Source organism: Phodopus roborovskii, unplaced genomic scaffold (genome assembly GCF_943737965.1).
Source record: "Phodopus roborovskii unplaced genomic scaffold, PHOROB, whole genome shotgun sequence".
Lineage (NCBI taxonomy): Eukaryota > Metazoa > Chordata > Mammalia > Rodentia > Cricetidae > Phodopus > Phodopus roborovskii.
The window spans coordinates 5284480-5304482 of record NW_026126415.1 but is presented as its reverse complement, the minus strand read 5'-3'; positions in this window follow the sequence as shown (position 1 = coordinate 5304482).

Genomic DNA, 20003 nt, shown 5'->3' with positions numbered 1-20003 from the left:
TTAGCTAACAACAATAATAAATGAAAGATGTGTTTTAAGGTTGTGCTTTTGCTCATTGATTGCTGAATTGAGGGCTTCAGTCGCTTGCTAACTGTTGCTTGGAGATACCCTTCTTGTCTCTACGTGATTCTTTTAAGACTGTCCTCATATCATCTCGCAAGAGAATCTGTACACAATCTGCTAACAAGAATACTGGCCAAAAAAGTCACCCTGTCCAAGTTCAAACCAGGGAGAAGGGGTTACACAATGGTATTATGGGAGTGTGTGTGTGTGTGTGTGTGTGTGTGTGTGTGTGTGTGTGTGTGTGTGTTTGTGTGTGAGAGAGAGAGAGAGAGAGAGAGAGAGAGAGAGAGCCATTGATTTGGGGAGTAAGTTTTCTCTCCCAGAATGTTATAAACACAATAAAAGAGAACATGCCTGGAGGGGAAGGATAAAACTTCTAGAATTAATGTTCTTTTCATAGATGTTAATTAACACTCTGCTTACTTACACAATGGAAAAGTGTGGACAGAGGCTAAATGAGAATTCCATTTAGTGAATGTAGGAGCCTATCCAGAGAGCGGTTCTAATGAAGAGAAAGGGAAGATGTAACTGTGTTCAGGATTTTCACTGGTTTTTGGCTCCTGTCATATACCCAATCTGCTGTTCTGTATGTTGGGCCACTCACTATTTTCAGTGTTGATTAATAACATGCCTGTGGATATTCAGTGGTAATGTTTCTATAAATGACTAGGTATAGCATGTAGGATTGCATGGATTATTTTCTTTTGCAAAGGACTTTCATGGCTTATACATTTATTTCTGGAAATGTAGTTTTATTAATGAAACAGGTGGTCAAGTTTCTGTTGTCATTGACTGTTGGATGATGGTGTTTGCAAGTACTCAAATTAATTAGTCTTGTTAAGTTAATCCCCTTCACCTGTATTCTGTGTCTTGACAAAGAAATTGGATACCTGGACTGTTCTCATAGGAGCAACTATATGTTTTCTCTGTAATTGTTAAGTGTGCTGAGAAACTTCCTTAGGTTCTTGACCGCCAAGTATGTGATAAAATATGTAGGACCTAGCCCTGACCCATAAGTAGATGTCCTAACCCCTTATATGAGATCGAAACCCAGTCTCCTCATTACAAGCACACCTAGCTAGGGTGTTTCTTGCTGTGCATGGTAAAGAACACAAGAGGACCCCTGTGTACACCTTCCCGTAGTGAATACATTGGACTGATCCCTGTCATCAGGCCTCCTAGTCAGATTGATTATCATGGAAAAATAATCCCTTTAATGCTTACAATCAACCATATCTTTAGAATTAACTGTATCTGAAAGACCAGTTTCAACTAGCAGTGGATGGGGGTAGGAGTTTGAAAAGCCACAGACAACGTTGCTGTGCAAAATTCTCTAGAAACTACACCTTTATGGTTGTACATGCGATGTTCCTGTCGGTTGCAACCAGTTTAGAGAGTTCCAGCTAGACTCAGGTTGAATGAAATCCAGAAACTTTCCACATCATTCAGATACGTGCACAGGAAGGTGGGAGGGAAGGGAAGCATATGGCAAGGCCGTTTCTTAGTGCCAGGTATTACACTGGCATTAAAGCTGCCAGCACTCACACTCCTGCTCATTTAGAACATGCCGGGTACATCTAGTCATTTATCACAGGCTCTCTAGGAGACATAGGTAAACACTTGACAGCAGTATTCTTTGCAACACCTAATAGCATTTAAACTCACTTGTTTCAAATGATAATGAATCGTATACTCTTCAGGTGAAAAGTGGGCGATTTTGTTTACAAAGTCGGCTTTTCATGTAGTTTGGATTTTCATTTTCCTTCATAAACTTTGGACCCTAGGCTTTGTTGCTATGAAACTATGGTCGGTGTCGAATGTTTGAAAAGACAAGTGGGAAGGAGACACCATTACTGTTGAGCTTGTACTGTACGGTGGTTTGAAGGCACTTGGCAGGAGAATGAATGTATTATAGTATTATTATTATAGTATTGTAAATCAAAAGCATCCTATAAACATGGAAACACTAATAAATTCAGTCATTTACAGGAGGAAAAAGACTTAAAATCCTCTTCCATCGTAACGAAATCCAAGCAGGACAATTATATAAGATTAGTTAGTGTGGGTGTGAATGTATTTAATGTGAGGATGGTTCACAAGCACTTGGATAATTAAATCCTGACTTTAAGCATGTTTGTAAGATTTCCATATCTACCACCTGTGTGTGATTCATAACTGGGAAAAATAAAGAAACCTTGCATTTTGAAAGATATTTTAAAATCTCTATACAATTATCTTGCGGTGAAGTATAATTTCTTTTGACCTTTGGAACTCAGACTTTTAAATGTCACTTTAAAAAACAGTATAAGGAAAATTAGATAAGCTTAATTTTGTTTTAGAATGTGTGGCAGTTGAATCTGAAAGTGGAGACAGAATTATTATTTTTTTTGTCATTAGCTAGCTCAATGATGGCTTTAGATCAATATATTATTTTTCTTGAACTTACTTTCTCCTATAAGTTAAAAGAATTGGATAAGGAAATCTTTTAAGTTAAGATGAGTCATTTTAAGCCCCACATGACTCATGCAGTGTGCTGCTAACATTCTTGAAAGTTTCTCTGTTAGAACTCCCAATGGTGAACTTAAGTGCTCAAGAGCTAAGCGGGTCCATCTTCATCTTTCACTGGATGTCCTCAGAGGTGGGTTCCCATTTCACACGTTTACCTCCATAACCATATTCCTTGAGGTTACAGCAGCAATGTACAGAATAAAAGGAAACCTTATCATCAGTCATAGGCCACCCACCACATAGTAGTGTAATAGTCTCTGAAACATTTGCAGCAAAGGTCAATGCTTGGAGAATAAAGATGTGTTACTACTCATGGCTGTTGCTTTCTTGATTAGAACTGCACTGATAAATCTGTTTTCTCCTGGTTTGCAACCATCGCTTTTAGCTAGGTATTTTGAAAATATTTTTGTGAGAATTTTGTAAGTTGTATTTTTTATCAGGTTCACCCCCCCCAACTCCATATGTACCCAGTTCCATACCAACCCAACTTTTGTTTCCTTATTTTTTTTTTCTTGACCCACTAAGTCTAATTAGTTCTGTCTATATTCTGTTAGATGTGTGGCCATCCGTTGGAGCATGATTTACCTACAAAGGGTCACACCCTTAAAGAGATTCTCTGATGAGAATTGAAAGAATCCACTACTCTTTGTATTAAATGGTGTCTTTAGTAGTAACTTTAATACTGTGTCCCCTTAGCTGAATACTAGTATATTCTCCCATAGGGTGTATGGCCTGTCTAGCCCTAGGTTCTTGATCCTGTTAAGGGTGCCAGATATGTGTCCATCTTGTGGAGCGGGCTTCAATCAATTTGGAAAGTTGTTAATTACTCCCATGACATTTCATGTCACTATTGCATCAGTGACTTGGCAGGTCAGCCACTGTTTTTGCTTGCAGTATTTACAACTAAGACTGATAATTATTTTCCTCCTTTGGTGCCCTACCTACTACTTTCCAGTACTATGAGAGCTAGTCAGTAGGATGAAGCAATAACAGCTTGAGTTTTCCATGTTGTATGACTCAAGTGTATGTCATGCTCAGGTAAAAGAGCCTAAATCTGAGGTCTAGAGGATAGCCAAGATCAATAGCAATAGAATGTAATAGTGGGGGTCTATGTGACATTATTGGCCAACAACTCCAATAGAAGTAACCCATTCCTAGCCTTTTTATTCGCTAGTCTGCAGTACCTAGTAATATTGTTGGTCCTTTATGCTCATTTTTAATTAATGAATATGATTTTATTTAGGAAGCGTCTACAGCAGTTCTTTTATGTAATTTTTTTTCAGAGCATCTTTAATGAGAACTATCCCTCTCCATTTTCCCTCCTCTGCTCTTGAAGTCCACCTCCCATATCTATCTTTCCTCCTTTATTCTTCAAGCTCACTTCCCAACCAATTTACTCCTTCCTTTTCGTTCTCTTTTGTATTTTATTGAGTTTTATCTTACCTCGCTTGAAAGCCCACACTACCCATAGTTCATACTAATTTTCTGACCTTTATGGGTATTCCAAATGAAGCACACATATTTAAAGATTCTAAGCAAACATCCATAATGAGTATTTACAGCTCCATGCAATTAATTGAGAAATTTATAATTTCATTTTTCTAAACATCTGAATAATATTCCATACAACATTTTCATTATCCATTCATCAGTTTATGAAAATCCAGGCTATTTCTATTTCCTGGGTATTGTGAATAGAGAATCAATGAACCTGGATGAGAAAGTATCTCTGTTGTAAGATACAGCTTTGGGTGTATTGCTGAAAGTGACAGGCCTGAGTCACGTGGTAGATCTATTTCTAGGTTTTCAAGGGTTCTCCACGCTGACTTCCTTAATGCCTACATGAGTTTGCACTCCAACCACAGGTGAATCAAATACCCTCTTTTGCTCACATTCACACCAGCATTTGTTTGTTTCTTTCTTTTTTTTTTTTTTAACATTAGCTACTCTAAGGTAAGAATTCATTGCTTGAACCAGGCATTGGTGGCACACACCTTTAATCCCAGCACTCAGGAGGCAGAGGCAGCAGGATCTGTGTGTTCCAGGCCAGCCTGATCTACAGAACTAGTTCCAGGTCAGGCTCCAAAGCAATACAGGGAAACCCTGTCTCAAAAAACAAACAAGTTCATTGCTAAGAATGCCTGTTGATTTTCCTATACTGGCACACTGCCTGGTCAATAGTTGGTATGTTTGTTGGTACAATCAACATATATCCAGTTCCAAAATTTGATTTAAAAGTGATGGGTTCATTATTTTTAAGAAGTTACTGGAGGAAATCACAGTTCATGATTTTTTAGCTGTCACTTTATGAAACTTTCATTTATGTGTTTCATTATCCCTATAAAGTTAATTGTTAAGTGGTTTGTAAGAACAGAGTACCCCACTTCTCTTTGGAGAATAGAGAGTTTGATACAAAGTTTTAAATGAGCTACATAGAAGAAGTGCCTTGATTATTTTCATCATTCAATTTCAAATCAGATTTGGGTTGCTTGTTTTATTTAACAAACTCATGTCTAAATATACAATGCATTCTTATCCTACACTTACATGTAAGCTTGAACATGACTAATAAAGCAGTTTTGGTAAACAATGAGTTTGTTTCCCCCAAACTGATGGCTTATAAAGCACGAACAATATAATATGTGTGAGAAACAGCACAAGATATACCCAGGTCATGCTATCACTTTTGCTGAGAATCAAATGCCATAAATCTCAAAATACTTCTTCTGACTGAATCCTTTCTCCTCCATGTCATGGGATACATCCCAGACACCATGTTTTCTGTTTACATTACTGTGGAGCTAGGTCATTGCCCCAGTGGAGGGTCACATTTTTCTTGTGAAGCTAGACTTCCATGCCCCTTTACTCCTGTTCTCTCCCCTCACTATGCCATCTGTTTGGTCATTCTTCACTATCCTTTCTCTTTGTACAGCAATTCAGTATGTCATTTTGACCCATAGTATTACTTTCTCACAGAGAGTCACAGCTGTTAAGTCGGCTGTGTGAGTTTTCAAAAATACATGGACTCTTTATTAGCCACAGTCAAAATAATGTCAACAGTTGCATCCAAAGATTGGGTAGGTAGTCAGTAGTCATAAGTACAACTCCAGCTACCATGTTTATGTATAAGAGCAGCACACTCTATTGCTTTGAGTTGACACACACTGCCTCTAAATGTGGTTAGTAAAAGGAGACTGCAATAAGTTTATCAGTTAGCATTGTCTTGTCTTTCCCCTGACATCCTAGACAAATGGATTTGTGACTGTTGCTATGGGACATTTTTCTTACTGCCAGAAATTTTGTAGAGCCACATAGATCTTGTGGAAAAGAAGCTATATTTTTAGTAAAGGAATTTGTTCCCTTTGGGGGACAGTACTGAATGTGGATGCTTTAAAACAAGTGATAAGGAATGGAGGTCATTTATTGTATCTGTCCTTATTGTCCTATATTTATAGTCCCTAAGCATTCCCTGGGGTAGGAGCCCAGAGCTGGGATTGCAGAAGTACAATTTGTATAATGTGGTAGTTCTCCTGTATCGGGTATTTATATTCTGTCACTTCAATGTATGATAAAAGAGAACTTTAATAATTTATAATCTGGAGATACTGGGTTACAAATTAGTGTTATTAATTAGTAATATTAAAACCTGATTGTTTGAAAATGGTGAGATATCTGCAATGGAGAAGGCATTGGACTTGAGTGAAAGTAATGAACCATTTAAGTGGGAGCTGACTTCTGTGGGAAATCCCATGCATTTATCCCATACAGTGGAGCAGTGTGAATACTTAAATCAGAGTGGAGCTTACCAGAACCTATTGAGAGAATTATTTCTGTAGTACATCTGGGTTCCCAGCTGGGGAGAATTAAATATTGGAAGTAAATTTCCGTATAGATATTTGAGTCATCTGAGCTGTCCTCACTCATACGTATGGAGTCTGGTGCTGACTGTTGGCCTGAGTTCACAGGCATAGCATCTTCATGGAGCCGAAGCTTCCCATAGGCTGGCTATGCTTGGGTAGCTGGACTTCCCCACAATGGATTAGCACTCTGTAAACAGGTACCTAGACAGAACTAATGAAGGCACCGAGGCCTTTTCTGCCTTAGCGTCAGAATGTCCAAGGCATCTCTTCATCTATAATGGATGCGCAAAGGCTGTTGTAAGTTCACCAAGACTGAAGACACTGTAGACCGCACTTCTTCGTATAAAAAGTACCTAGCACTTTTGGAATCATTGTTTGAAATTTAACGACGATTAGAAAACAAAGGGGAGATGATGGCGTATGGCTTTGGTCTCTTTTCCCCAGAGAAGCTGCCTGTGGAAGATACTCTTTTCTAATTAAGCCAGGCCTGCTCAAGAGGCTTCTCTGCAGTCCCCATTATTACTGTTTTTGGAGCCATCTTCTCTTCCATTGATCTGCCATGACTGTAAGGATCCCTGACATGGCCCACGCTCTGTTCAGGACTAACAGACCATTAAGGGAAACATTGCAATCCATCTTACTGTCCCCTTTGATCACGCCATGTCTCCTATTTTCCCCTTGTACCTCTTTCATGCCCCTGACTCAGAACAGTGCATTTGTGTGTGAGATGTGGTGACACACCAGTCGCTAAGAGCAGGAAAGCATTAAGAGTAATGCCCATTCCCAAAATGTGTTTGAGAAGCATGTGGGTGTAGACTGGCAATACCCCACCATAACGTTAGTCAGCAGGGCCAATGGAACCGTTTTCTCCCTTCAGAGACTCCTGTAAGAGAGTGATTAAGACAAGGGTTCCCACCAATTTTCATTACCATATTTGCTGTACTGTTCAATGTGCAGAGGGAGTGGGCTTTGTCCAGGGCTTTCTCCTTTCGATTCTAGGTATTAGAATTTCTTAGATTAGGATGTTTTCTCTTGATAGCAGACATCACTTATATTAGACTACTATTTAATGAAAATAGGAAAGACCAGAATTCTCCTGAATAAGTCGAGCCCACTCTTGGGTAAATGACACAAAGTGTTAGTCTTTTTTTCTTTCATGTGACATCATCATCACACACATATATTTTCAGCTAATTAAAATTAATTTTATTCAAGGAGCTGTAATTGATGTTTCAACATTTTATAGAGAGTATGAATTAGATTTAAGAAAAGGAGGGTGTATAGTTGTTGCAAACTAAGACATTTGTGTGTGTAAGGTAAAGATTCACAAATTTCAAACAAAGCTGTAAAATCCTGCTAGTCTAGAAATCATATCCCTAAGGCCTTTAGTAATGAACCCTTGGTTATCAAAGAATACATGTCTTGTTTTGAGGCACTCCAGTTTCTGTGATCCATGCTTTGTATCTCTTTGTATGTGCCTACTTTTGCTGAAATGTAAGTTATCCACATTGCCAAGAATGGCTTATTTCATTAGGATTTAATGTTAGGAAGACGACTTCATATTTCCCAGATGCTTGAGCAAAGGAAGAAAAAAATTAAAAACCCGTGAGCTGTTGTTTTTCTCAAACTGCCCAGGAAGTGGCTGTATTTAGAGACTGTACAACGTGAGGTGATGGAGTTGTTGAACTAGCTCAAAAGTTTGTCACATCAGCCAAGGGATTTGGAGCTCACATGCTTACAAAGAACCGTCAAACTCTTGCGTAGCTTGAACTTGTTCCAAAACCAAACCAAAACCACACCAAACTGAAATGCAAATTCCATGGGTTGGTAAACTTTCCCTTAGTCCTCCAAATACACTTAAATTCTGCATGGCCTTGACGGGAGCTCATTAGCTGCCTGTCCTTTTCAGGGTTCCAGATGCAATGATGCAATGGCAAGAGCTGTTTCCAGTCTCCCTCTAGAAAAGTTAAGATCTCTGTTTGTTTGTGGTTGTTGTTTTTGTTTCTTTCGATTTATTTATTTATTTATTTATTTATTTATTTATTTATTTATTTAGAGGAGGGTGTTAGCAGTTTAGCCTAGGATGGCCTAGAACTCCTGTACGGTCCTGGTTGTCCTTGAATTCGCGGGGTCTCCTGTCTCAGCTTCTAAACTTCTGGGTCTCGGGAGTCCCTTTTGACTTATCCCCTCTCCCTATGTGGTCAGTCACGGCATCCTGGATATTATTAAGGATGTTTCTACCCACTGATCACGCTCTCCTTTGTCAGCTGTGAGTTATTTCAGGATCCACCACCCACCACCTGACATTTCTGGGGGTCCTCACCTCCAGTCTGCTCTTCGTTCAGTCTTCACAACGCAGGGAGGAGGAGGATCTTCCTGATGCACACATCTTTTACTCTAATGAAATCCATCTGTCCGAGAAAGCTGTTGAAGATCTCAGGTTTCTTCTCAACATGTTATTCTTAATCCCGTGATCTTAATCTTGCGGTGGCTTTTCACTGAAGTGCTTGGGTCCTTCCAGTTTTGTGATTGATTCCCCTTCCATAAAAATTGGATTTCAGACACGGTTCAGGTTGACCTTGACCTTTGACTGGTACCTCCGCCTTTACACAAGCTAAAACTCTGGTCCTATAGAGACTTCTAGGATGACTTTCCTGAAGTATGTTTCTTCATTCAACAGGTATAGATAAAATTGTACTTATCATTTAGTGATGTTTGACTTACATACTTCGGCATTCACAGCTTCACTCACAAGCTGTGAGAATATTTTAAAAAAAAAAATGTAATTCTCTTTTTTAAGTATATTGACCTTTAGGAGAAAATGTCACTTGCATCTACAGTAGATTACCACCCTGCTGCAGCAAATTATAGACATCAAGACATTTATTATCTCTCCCGTGTATCCTGTACCTTTCCCCCTACAGTCGGCAGAAGGCTCTGTATATCACATTTGTTCTCTTTTGCGAGGTCTGTGTGTGGGAGCTCTGATGTGTAATTTTCCCATGCGAGAAGGAAAATGACTACTGGAGGAAAATGTAGGCGGTGTCTGTTCTTACCTTTTGGGAGAAAAATAATTGTTGCATAACAAGTCTCAAACGCCGAGGAAAACTTATGTCTTAAGACGTTTTCTTCCTTGTACATATGTGTGAATAGAGTTAGTGTAAAGGTTCTATCATAACCTTTCCCCCTCTTCCCACTCCTGTCTTCTGTCCTGTCCTGTCCTTTACACCTCCCTTCCCTTCTGCCTTCCTTTCCTTCCTCCTTTCTTTCCTTCCTTCCTTCCTTCCTTCTTTCCTGTCTCCCTTTCTTCCAGGCAGATTAGCAAACAAGTAACACCCAGCAGGTTCATTGTAGACGATAGTTACAATAATTAGAAAGACATAATCCAGTTCCACATAGAAACTGTATTCTTATGAGAAAGACCAGCCGGCTACCAATATTACCCATCACAGTAAGCATCCAGAATAAAGCCGAATTACCCTGTGGCTCCTCTCAGCAGGAAAATGTTGCACAGGGTGTGTGTGCCATGCCTGAGGAACTCCAAGGACAAATCTGAAAACCCGTGTAATTATTCTTGATCGTTTTCAGACATGTTAAGGGTGATTAGCATATGGCATGCTACAAAATATTCTGAAATACATGTGTGCAGAAAATCCTGTAGCCCCCTTTTATAAATGCCTCACCTGAATGACCTCTTTTTATCTGACTAGTCTCACGTCAAAGATAGGCTCTGCTCAGGGGGCCTAGTTCTGATATCCACTTATGAGTGAGTACATACCATGTTTGTCTGTACCTGGGTCACCTCACTCAGGATGGTTTCTTCTAGTCAGTTGTGGGGGGGGGGGTTGGGCCGCTGGCAGTAGGACTAGTATTTGTCCCTTATGCATGAACTGGCTTTTTGGAGCCCATTTTCCATGGAGGGATAATTTCTCAGCCTACATATGGGGCGGGGGTGGGGGAGGGAGGAGACTCAGTCCTGACCCAAATGATGTGACAGACTTTGATGGTTCCATATGGGAGGCCTCACCCTCTCTGAGGAGTGGATTGGGGATGGGATGGGGAGGTGGTGGGGAGGAATGGAGGGAGAGGGAGCTTGGATTGGTATATAAAATAACATTGCTTTTAATTTAAATTAACAAACAAACAAAAAACCAAGATGGGCTCTGTGGTCCAAGGTGACAGATAGCACTTATCCCTAAATAAGTTGTGTTCTGCTTCCAGTCCTTAGTCACCACATCTGTCCGTGTTTGGACATCCTACTTGTTCTTTCCGTTTATGTGGACCAAAGTCGGCTCTAGCTTGTTTCATTGCAGGACTTCTAGATGTAACCAAAGTCATTTGACTTGCTTGCAGTGGAGTTCTTTGGCGGTAAGTCAGCAACGGATTTAAGGACTTCGTGTTATTACTGAAAATTACTGACAACTCCTAATTTAAAACAAAATCATACTACATGCAAGTTATCAATAGCAAAAACGCTTCAAGGTATCAATGAACGGGATAATAATATATCAATATTAAATGCCGTTTGTGTTACTAACAGCTAAAACTGATGGCATTGGTTTTCCCCGACGTTTCTGTAATGAGGACTCATGTTTTGGTAGAAAATTTTTTCGAGATAACTAATGTTTTGAAAAGGTTAAGTATAGACCATGGGACATTTTTACATGAGCCTGTGATGTGCATATGTGTATGTATAATCACATATGTGTGAATGACATATGTGCTTGTATGAGTCTGTGCATATGTGTGGAATCCTGAAGTTGATATACCATATATTGCTTTCGCGTTCACCACTTTATCTACTGAGGTGGGGGTCTCACAACAGCCTTAGAGCTCACTGATTCCAGCCAGTCTAACTATTAATCTTTCTGAGGAGGTAGAAGACAAACCCTGTCTCTAATTTCAGAGGCCTGGGATTCCAGGAAGGTGCTGTACCTGCCTGTCTTTTATGTGGGGTCTGGGGCTCAAAACTCCAATACGCTTGCTTCTTGCTCTCAGTACTCTACACTTTACTAAAACATTTTCTCACCCCAAGCCTTTGAATTTTACTAACATTACTGTTATCAATATAAAAAATCCAGTTTTGAGAAAATAACACCATACTAAGAAATGTTACTGTAGTTTCCCTAAAGCTTTTATGGTCTTAACTTTTCTATAATGGTAGGTTAATAGAAGCAAAACACAGTTAGTTTGATGGACACCATTGAATATGTGCACTTTTTCACGTTAAGACTATAAGCCATGCTTCAACAGTTCTTATTCTCCTTGAACACTATGTTTACAGCTGAGTAACATCAGTTTTAAGGGATTGGTCGTACACCAAAGGAATAGAAGAATGAGAGGAAAGTATGCAAAAGTAAGGCATATGCAAGTTCAAAATCTATTCCAACCCATATTAAGCAAACTAATGTCATCTGAGGTATTCTTTATAAGGACAACAACACTTTATAAGCCTGTCCTTTATCAAGGTATATTTGTGTTTCTTTTGCCTGTCTCTCTGTCTAAAGGCAGAAGTATGTAAGAACAGATTAAAGGATCGAAACAAGGCATATGACTTAGGCAGAGTCTCAGAATAAAGAACATCAAAATTATAATGACATAAAAATGGGGAAATAGTAGTACATACAGAAACTAAATGTCTAAAATTACATGAAGGGCGACCACATAGAACAAGGTACTAGTGACAGGGTCTATGGAGTTATCTGTGCTAACCATATTCTTTCTGATTCAGACCCTCATCTGCACATCTTATAGAATCATGGCAGGTACCTATACACGTTTCATGAAAGCACTGGGTATTCTCCTCATCGGAATGGCTTTGCAGCTTTGTGCTAACATTAGACATAAAAAGGTGAAAATGAATCACTCATGACTCCATTTTTTCAGAAAATTCCCTCCAGTCTTCCTTTTCACTCCCTTCTCTCATTTCCTACCCCCTCTTCTCCCTTTATCTCCTGATCACACACATCGTTTGAACTTGATCTCTTCTTTTCTTCTGACAAAATATGTTTTTGTATCTTAACTCAGGGTGGTCATCCAATTATTTTTGATGCTGCAGATTGCCCTGCTATGTATACACACGCTTAGTGGCCCATTTATCTACATAAAGTTGCTTCACATTGTTTCCTTTAGTTTCTATGCATCACTCTGGTAAAAACAGGGATTTTTTTTCTTATGTTACCAACACAGTGTAACAGTAATAGAACACTGAGGATTATCCTAGTTCTCTAGGTGGGCAAGCTAAGTTTTTAAAAGACATTTATAATGGGTTCTAATAAGGATGGAAGAAATGTGTGGCTTAAACTGAAGTCTACACTTCTCACAGATTCCTGACTAATGTAGAAAAACACTGAAGAATAAAAGAGTTATTTGTCCTTAAACCAAAACCAATCATTTGTCTATTGTTCTTAAACTAGAATAATTCATTTGCCTAACACATTTGATGGATATTTGAGTGTACATATTTCTGTATTTTCAACTCACTAAAAGGATGAAGCAGTAAAGCATCATTTGAAAAATGAAACAGGAACCACAGAAGACAACAAATAGCGAACATAACCATAATGAAAACACAACTAGAGGTGTCAGAATATTTGGCCTCAAATTATATTTGACAGAGCTAGAGTGACAAGAACAATCTGGTATTGGTTTACAAGCAGAGAGTAGACAAACATAACAGATGAGATGATGAAACTTCTAGAAGAAAACATAGGTTATATACTTCAAGATGCAGATGTAGGCAAGACTTTTCTTAACAGAACTCTAATAACCCAGAATATAGATCCAATGGTCAACAAGCAGAAGTAGGTGATAATAAAAAGTTAATGTCTAGCAAAAGAAACATCGGTCAAGCAAATAGTCTACAGAATGGGGGAAGAATGTTTGCCAGCATTTACAAAGAACTGTCAATAGAAAACTGGGCTCCTCAAATGAACAGATAATCTTAAAAGAAGTCATACATGGCTAATAGGTATCTTAAAGAGTGTGCAACACCCCTAGCCATCAGGTAAAGACAAAATAAAACTGCTTTGATATACCACCTCACCACCTTACCCACCTTACCCCAGGCAAAATGGCTGACATCAAGAATTCTGACAGAAAACACTTCAGAGGGTGTGGGGCTAACAAGAGTCCTTATTAACTGGTGGTGGGAGTTCAATTTAGTGTAAACATTATGGAAATCAGTATGGGCATTTCTTTGAAAACTAAGACATAAATTATGTGTGGCACACACTCCTATTATCCTAGCACTCAGGAGGCAGCCACAGGTGAATCACCCTGTCTGAAAACACAGACAAACAAGCAAACAAAAGATCAAACTATACTACCCAGTTATACCACTCCTGGGAATATACCTGAGGACTCTAAATCTACAGAGATACTGAAGTATCTATGTTTATTGCTGTCGTATTCATAATAGCAAGGAATTAGAACCAGCCTTTATGTCTGTCAAATGAGAATTTGTAGTGAAAACGTGATGCACACATTTTACTCAAGTAGAGTGAAACATCAAGTTGTGAAATTTTCACACACACACACACAAATGGATGTACACTAAGAAATTTAAAAGTGCAGAACCACATGTTTTCTATGTTAATTCTAGCATGTGAGGTACATATGTACTCATACAAATGGGTATAAATGTGTGTAAAGCTGAAAAAGACTGAGAAGGTTAAAAGAGGTGATGAGGATGCATTGGGGTTTGGGCAAAAGAACACACGAGACATGAAAGAGGAAAAGAGAATGACGGATGCCACAAGAGGGTGTGGGAGATGAAGGGAGAGATGGGTCTACTAAAACAGACATTAAAAACACCACAACGATGTTGTATGCTAATTTAATTAAAAAGTAAATCTTCGCTGATAACTTGTTTTGAAACTTGAGGAGTTTTAAGAGAACAATTAGAAGGAATTCTGGACTCACTTCCAACATTGACAGTACTAGAACATAAGCTTGAGATCATGGTGATTGAGTCACAACAAGCTTGTTTTAATGAGACAACCACATAGGTAATCCACGAAATAGTCTGATATTGAATGGCATTCTAAAGATGGAACGATTTTCTTTTTACAAATAGAGGCACCAGCCACATTGTTGGATCTGAGTATTTGCAGTCTCTAGACTGGATTTCCTGTCTGAACGTAAAACTCAAAAAATTAATCTAGTTCACTTCTTGAACAAGGAGAAAAACAGGTTGCTATGAAAAATCAACTCTTACCAGAAAATGGTCACATTTTTTTTTTTTCTTGTTGCTCATCAAAGACAGTGCCAAGCACAGGATTGATTGTTTCTGATCTTAAAGATAAAAGGCAACGTTGAACCACAGTTCATTTTTCTTTCCCCAAAATTTTCCATGCAAGAAATAATTCCAAGTTTCATTCCAAATCACCCTCAATAAGGTTGTGCTATGGAAGAGTTGGGAAGAAAACAAGAGGGGGTGTGAGAGAGAGAATGATCAGAATATATATTATATCATATAAATGATGACATACATATATATATTAGTGTACACACACACACACACACACACACACACACACACACACACACGAACAGTCACATAACCAAATGAATAAATAACAAAGTTTAGGCATGGTGGGGACACTCCTTCAGTTACTTCTACATGTTAAAAAGTGGTCATGTTTAATTCCATGCTTTTTGAAAAAGCAAACTGATCTCTAACTGTGAAATTACAGCCTGCTTGTTTTTCCCACTTCTGATGGGCGATGTCAGGAGGAGTCAAGATGGAGAGTCTGGAGAGAGCTGGACGCTAGCCAGCCGGCTCTCCGAGGGTAAGAGGAGACCACGTGGAAATATATAGATTAGCAGAAATGGGTTAATACTTAAGACAGAGCTGTTCTTTTGCTGTCAGTTCCAAGTACGGCATAGCGTTGGGCAAAGTTCACTTGAGCACCTCGGTGTGTCTGCCATTCCGTTCCGATAGTTACATCGCTCTTTGCACACTCTACTTCCAAGAGAAGCATACTTTTCTATGTGTATTTGCTTTTTAAGAAACGAAATGTTGGGCTGGGAAGATGACTTGGTTGGTAAAGTGCCTGTGATGTGTGTGTAAGGACCTGAGTTCAGATTTCCAGGACCCACGTAATAAAGCTTATCATGGTCGTGAGAGCCTGTAACCCTAGTGGGTGGCACACTGGAAACATAACATTGTCGAGCACTTGAATCTGCTACCAAGGCGGTCCAGCCACTTTGAGAGGCCAGGTTCAGTGAAAGAGCCTGTCTCAAAAGATAAGATGGGTAGTGGTTAAGAAAGACCCTGACATTGACTGCTGTGCTCCAGATGCGTGTGTATATATGTACGTGAGCACAGACATGATGCATATGTCCAAGTGCACATAGAACATACATTTGCACACAAAACATACCTGTATTTCTTTTATCATGGATTATTTTAGAGATATTCCCCTTGAAGCTTTCCCTGCTCAAGTAGAAGTTATTTTATAATGTAAATGCCTCTAGAAGGGTTCTGGTTAAAATGTGCACACATCAGAAGGCTACATTTAAAAACTTATGCTCACATTTTTCATTATTGATCATCAAAGAACATCAGCAGTCTCTATGGCCTTCAAAGACAGACATTTACATTCTTGTTAATGTCGGATTTTCTCTTTAGCCCTAACGGTTGCTAAAGGTACACACGCACACACACACATACACACGCACACACACACACACAGACAGAGAGAGAGAGAGAGAGAGAGAGAGAGAGAGAGAGAGAGGGAAGGGGAGGAAGAAGGGAGGGAGAATGTGAGTGACATCAGTCTATGGCTCTATTCCAACTCCTCCATTCAGCACGTGGCTTTCCCAAGGGGACTGTTCTATTTTATAGCTCTGCTGTTATGGGAAACCGCTTTAAGCAGGTGTGGAAAGAACGTTTTCTTCCTTTCCAAGTGCAAACTCAGCCATCTTCTTGTGTGTCTCTGTGTAGACCACCAATGCCTTCAGGTTTAGTTCTCGACCTTCATTTCTTTTCTTTTTGCCACCTAATATATTAATGACGACCAATTCAAACTTTAAATCCTATCCTTTCTGAGAATCCAGAGATACAAAGAGCTAAATTCCTGACCATCTGAGCTTCAGTATGCAACAAGAGCCTCCAGTTCATCTTATCCACACGTTTCCCCTGTCCCCATGAACAACACCATCCCTTTGTTGTGCCTATATCCTGATAATCCATGTTCCCCTTTCCAGTTTCTGAGTCATACCCCTATACACCTTTAAAAACTAAAAGCTATAATCTGCATATAAGAAAAAAATGCAGTATTTTTTGTCTTTCTGAGTTTGGCTTGCTTCAGTTAATATAATAATTTGCAGCTCCAATCACTCACTTGCAAATTTCATGTTTTCATTTGCAACCGAATAAAACTCCATGTCTACGCAGGTAACACTTCCTCTTTTTAAAATGTGTTATTGTTACTTAGGTTCTCTGGATCTTTGGATTGTAGCATGCTTACTTTTTACTTTAAAGCTAATACCCACTTATGAGTGAGTACATACCATTTGCTTGTCTTTCTGTGTCTGGGTTACATCACTCAGAATGACTCTTTTTCTAGTTCCATCCATTTGCCTGCACATTTCATGATGTCATTGCTCCATTTCCTTGCTAATGTGACTTGAATGCTAATTAAAAGGGATATGCAAATATTTCTCCACCAGGACTTGTACCCAGGGATGTTTTAGCTGGGAGCTCTATGTTTAGTTTTTGAAAAACCTCCATACTGATTTTCACAGTGGCTGCGTCGATGCCAAGAGCCTCAAGCACAAACTCAGGAGGGACGTTTCAGAAAGAATTACCATCAGAAGAACAATAGCGTCTTTCATTTCTATTCCCCTTAAAGAGTTCGAGTTCATATTAGATGGGAAAAGCATGGTGTTTTAAAAGTCATACCATTTCAAACATGCTATCTATTGTCAGCATGAATTCCTCCAAAGAGTGGTCCATGGTCAAATGTTTAGTTTCCACTATATCCCAACAGCAGACTAAGTTGCCATGCAACCTGAGTTCTCCCATCATGATCAGTGTATTACTTACCCGTCAAACTATAAGTTCTGTAACCCACTGTGTGAGATCCGGTCTGCGTGGCTCCTGTGGGTACAAATGAGTTACATGAAAATTGCTGAAATGACTATGATTCTCAGGCCCCCTGAACATGGATCTCAGTTAGGAGGCCTGGACATTCTATGGGGCCTCTGGTAGTGGAACAGCTATCCCTAGTGTACGAATGGATATTGGGAGCCGATCCCACATAGAGGGATACTCTCTCAGCCTAGACACACGGGGGAGGGCCTAGGCCCTGCCTAAAATGATGTGATAGACTTTGATGATCCCCCAATGGAAGGCCTCACCCTTTCTATGGAGCAGAAGAGGGATGGGACAGGGGTCTGTGGGGGGGTGCTATGGGAGGATGTGAGGGAGAAGGAACTGGGATTGATATATAAAATAAGATTGCTTCTAATTTAAATAAAAAATATTCTTAAAAAATGGCAATGGCTCTTACTGCTGCTGCACTATCTAACGTTTCCAAGCGCATGTATAGTAATTAGCTCCCCCTGGCTCTTGACTGTGAATCCAATGTGACTAGCTATCAGACATCACAACAACCCCAACTTTCATACAGTGATGGGCAGTAATGTGAAGTTATGAGTGAAAAGAAAACCTCAGTTGAACTTTTTACAGGATATTTTGTCATAACAGAAATAAAATGAATACAGAAATTCTTACCAAGAATGCATTGTTGTAAGAAACTGGACTGTGAGATTCTTATGTCACATTCCCCCTAGAATGCAGAAGGATTTGGAGCTTTAGGCTAGAAAAGCCATGTGAATGCTGTAGGCAGAGATTCCCAGGATTTTCTTGTGGAAATTCGGAAGGTAAGAATGCGGAGGAAAACATAGACATGTTATTGATTTTGTGCATTTCATTTTGGATCTCTATGTTAGTTACGGGAGGTCATGTTTTTTAGGAAAATGTAACCTATCAATAAATTTGAAATGGACTTTTCTCAGATAACAGCATACAAGCAAAGGAGTTGGCAAGATTCTCATCAAGTGTGGCATAGATAATTTAAAATATAATTTATTTATTAATTCAAATGCTAATGTTTATCAACAACCAATCTCAAAATCATTCACTGAACAATTACAAAGTAATGTAATGTTTCCTAAATGAAAAAGTATGGAAAAGATACCTTATTTTTATGATATACCGAGTTTTAGTGTGTAAGACAAATTCCATTAAATTTAATCAGTTCTACAAATCAAAAGTTGTAATCTGTGCAAAGAAAGATAAGTCAAGGACATAACCTAGACAGATAAATTGCATTTCCTTTTGTGTGCTTGGCATTGACTCCAACAAGTGTTACATTGTTAATCATCGAAATGATGGCCGGAAACCCAGAAAATTACATTAATGATGCATGATTAATTAATGCATCAATAAATCATGTATAAACATTGAAAGCTCCTTAAATTTTATGAAAAAAAAATCAAATAGCAAATTTCCTAGTTACCTTCTTAAGTAGAGGACATTCTCCAGTGAATATGCCTTAGGAAATTTTCAGTTGTGAGTTTACTTCATTTTGTTTCTATTATTTCATATTCAGTAAGGAGTAGCCTTTGTTACTTTTAATTTGCCCTTCTCTTCCTGTTCCTTTAAATCTTCCTCTTTTTCTTCTTGATTCCCTCTGTTCCTCTCTTTATTGAACACAACTCTTGCAAAGTGAATGCAATGGGCAATTCTTTAAAAATAGAATCCACTTTCTAGAAAACAAAATAAAGATCAATGGTATACACTTTCTGCCCATGTTTTCTTTGGTGATGCTGATGGAATGCTTTCAAAGCACAGCCTGTCAGGAAATATACTTTTATCAGCACTGGACCTCGGATGTCCTTGGGCACTCATGACTTGGTGAATAGTCAAGCTACCTCTACTCACAAACAAATGCCATCAAAATGCTAAGAGTATGTGGCAAAGACTGCTTAGCCACAAACGGTACATCCCTATTGAACCCCTCCCAAGGCTCAGTGTCAATTGTGGAAGAGGGAATAGAAAGAATATCAGAGCTGCAGATGAGAAAGAATGCTGAAAAATGCCATCCTCTTGACAAGACTTGGCCATTGCACACATCAACTTTCAGAAGCTTTTATTATCTGCACACGACCCACACAGGACAAAGCGAGCATCCATCGAGAGCAAGGTGCTAACGAAACCCCCCACCCCTAGCTTGAGTGGTATTGGCAGTTGAACTTTTCTGTGAGTGGTGGCAATAGGCAGGTTGCCTGTGTCCCAGTGGGCAACCCAACAGCATGCATTCATGAGTGAGTGGCAACGAAATAATCAATATAAAAAGAACAAACAAAGAGAACTTGAAGAGGATGGAAGATGTACTGGGGAGAGAATTAAGGTGGTATGTAGAGAGTAAGAGCACACACAATTAAATACATCTACGAAAATTTCTAATTGTAAACATTGTAAGTGGTAGGCAGGAAAGAGGCGGGGTGAACATTGTACATGGCCGAATAGGAACTTAAAGTGCGTATAAATTAAATACT